This window comes from Sinocyclocheilus rhinocerous, unplaced genomic scaffold (genome assembly GCF_001515625.1).
Source record: "Sinocyclocheilus rhinocerous isolate Xijiao unplaced genomic scaffold, SAMN03320098_v1.1 scaffold7065, whole genome shotgun sequence".
NCBI classification, from domain to species: Eukaryota; Metazoa; Chordata; class Actinopteri; order Cypriniformes; family Cyprinidae; genus Sinocyclocheilus; species Sinocyclocheilus rhinocerous.
Window position 1 is genome coordinate 47866 of NW_015633523.1, and position 3500 is coordinate 51365.

Genomic DNA, 3500 nt, shown 5'->3' on the forward strand with positions numbered 1-3500 from the left:
TTTTGTCATATGCCATAGCTATGCATGACTACACACTAGACAAACGCAGCCAAGGTGAATACATCTCAATTTTCAGTCAAGTAATGAATTAATGCATATATTAATGAAACAATTATATTTTATTTACTGACAACAGGAAACATGAATAAATGAGTAAAGGAATAATTAAAAGTAACCATGACAATAAATAAATACAAGTCATCGACACATGAAATCAAGCTTTATTCAAACATTGTTCTGACAATCATGTATTTACAGACAGTGAGCCCACATCTACTGCATCTAAATGATGACGCTCCTGAACCACACAACCCTGAACAAGAGCAGGAGAACATGATCTGGCTCTCGCTGTGTCTGCTCCAAACATCTGTGCGCTGCTCTCCCTGAACACCACTATCTGTAAAACATTTACACAGAGTAAAACATTTTACAATTAATGTTAAATTAACAATTACATGCTAACTTTTATCATAGCTTCATTACTTTTGTGGTGTAGTGGGCTAAAGCACTGAGCTGGTCAGCAGAAGGTTGCTGGATCGATCTCCGCAGTCATTACCACCGGTGAGTCCTTCAGCAAGGCTCTTTACTTCAGGGGCCTCATTTATAAAATACTGCTAGAAAGAATCCTAAATTTGATTTGACGATCATTTCTCAAAGTGCGTACGTGTGATTCATAGAACGAACGTACCCTCCTGGGAAATTTTAAAAAGCTTATAAACATAAATTTTTGAATCTGACAGAATGAAATGAAAAGAAAATAAGTCACTTTAAGGAGTCAAATGTCACCTCGTATTAGGAAGGATAATTTTGATCAGAATTTTTTATTACTGATCAGAAGGTGCTCCTAAATTTTTAAATTAGGAGGACAAGCGCTCCTAATTACAAGCAGAAAAACACTGCTCCTAAACTGGGTGTGTGACAGGTATGGCTGAGGAATGGGGTTTGGTCGAAGAAAAATCTTCAGTCAAAAGATTTTTCTTGCAATCGGAGTTAGATTTTTAAAAAGTCCTGGCTCTTCCAACCTTTATAATGGCAGTGAATGGTGGTCGAGATTTTGAAACCCAAAAAAATCACATCCATTCATCCATAAAAAGTGTCCCACACGACTTCGGGGGTTAATAAAGGCTTTCTGAAGTGAATCGATGCATTTGTGTAAGAAAAAAAATATTTAAAAACTTATTTAAAACCATATTTCAAACTTTATAAACCGTAATCTCTAGCTCGTACGTGCTTCACGAGAGTGGCATTCCAGCGGATGATGCAGGCGTAGCGTAAGAAGAAAGTCATATACAACTAGGATGGCTCCAGGGTGAGTAAATCATGGGCTTGTAACAAACTCTCTCAAACATCAGTTTAACGAAAGCCACAATATAGGACATGCATTTACACTGCACTTACAAATTGCATAAATAATGTTATGAGATTAATGTTTTAACAATAAAATTTGGAATACAGAAATATGAATTGATAAAAAAAGATACTTTTAAATATTGTAAAAAAGGCCACACACAGGTTATATTCATGTGTCTTAGTTTCCCTTGCAATACACTACAGTCGACTCAGACGCAGCATCCATCCCGCGAGCCAATCAGCGCTCCGGGCAGGATGCGCAGGTCAGCGGTCCCGCCCACTGAACTGAGTTAGAACGATCGGGAAAGCGGACGGATGCTAGCAGTACTGTAGCGATTTATCTTTGCTAAAGTTGTGTGCGTGCCTATAAAGTAAGTAACAGTCTGTTCATCCATTGCTTTCTGCATTGTTTGTGAACATTTAACTGCTCCAAGTGTTTATAAGTTAATGTATGCAAGTGACAAAGACGAACTAGCGTGGAAGATGTTCGTGTTTACATACTAGTTTCCTCACATATATTACCGTTATGTTTAGAAGACATAATCTATCTGCCATTTAATCATCATATGGTTTATTTAATATATATATTTAATATGTATCGCTCATTTCTGAGAGTTAAAGCACTCTTTTGGCGCATGCGCACTAATGTTCTAGACAGAGCGGCTCCATCTCTGTCCTCAGCACTGAGAGGTGTCAGATTTCAACTGCTCATTATTAGTAATTTCTAGCAGCGCATCTTCCCATATAATGGCACATTTGTTTTCTTATTTGAATGTTTAATCACTGTATTTAATATATTCTTTGTGCAAATATTGTGTTATTATATTTATTGTGACCACTGTTATTTGTTATTTGTACTTATATATTTTTCTTTTATCTTTAATTTGTAGAAAACCACACAAACATGAAAACCGAAATGTCTTCAGTGTACTGAGTTTGTGGTGACAATAAATGGGTTATTCCCGCATACCTGATCATCTGTGGTAAAGTCTCTAACCGGACGCTCCGTAGTGGGTTTGTTATCAACCGGCAAATTAACAACCAGGAAGAAGAGCTACCAGTAGCCATTCCTTTTTACATGCCATTCATTTTTACATGGTCCTTCGAGCCGGAGCCCCCAGATTTACTACGGAAAAGATGTCACAGCATGAAGAAGATGAGCCGGTCGTGCGTGTCAGGAGGAAGACAGCCCTCCCTGCGCGATATGAGGATTATAACCTCAGCGGCTTCACTCTCCCAAGGCTGTTTCCTGAACCCATGTCACCACATTCTCAGTTTCATCCTACAGTGCCTCCCAGCCCAGAACCAGAGGACGGTGCAGTTGGTATCACTCCACCACAGCTACTGCGCAAAGAGCCTGATAGCCCTCAACAGTGGTCTGATGAAGAACCATGGGGCTCTGAAACCAGCATCCTCCAGCGTGAGAATAGGGATCTACGCCTTGCCCATGACAATCTCCTACAGACCCTGCAGACGATGCAGCAAGAAAGGGACACGTTTCAACAGGCTACAGACCAGTATTCACAAGAACTTTCTCAGCTGAAACGACAAATGCAGCAGTTACAGATTCAAATGGAGCAGCGACATCCTGCAGCACAGTCTTCTCCGCCTGTCACCCCTACGCGACCTGTACCTGCACCACGCAGTTTGCTGAGAACACGACAGAGTGATAAGAGCTTTGCACCAGTGTCAGCCTTACGATTCAGGTCTGCTGAGGCAGATCAGCCTGAGCACAGTTCTGAGGCATTCCTAGCTCCAATAGCTGTTCCCAGAGCAAAGCCGCACTCCCCGTACCAAGCATCACACTCCGAACATTCAAGTGAGGAAAGAACCTATTACTCTAGAACTGAGACGCCTTACAGACTAAGTCGTTATGCATCAGGCGATCCAGAGACCGCAGGCCCTCTAACCTTTGAATCCGCCCGACGCTCTCACCTGCCATGCAGAGCATCCAGCCCTGTTCCTCCTGAGCTAGAGCAGATGTACCGAGGTCCGACCCCCACAATTCCAGACTTTGTACATCCGAACCCTAGAGAATTCTCACGGCTCTGGAGAACATTCTGCCAGCTACAGCCACAGAGAGACTCAAATTCCAAATACTCACAGATCACCTCAAACTAGAGGAGGCCCTGCTTATCGCTGATTCATAC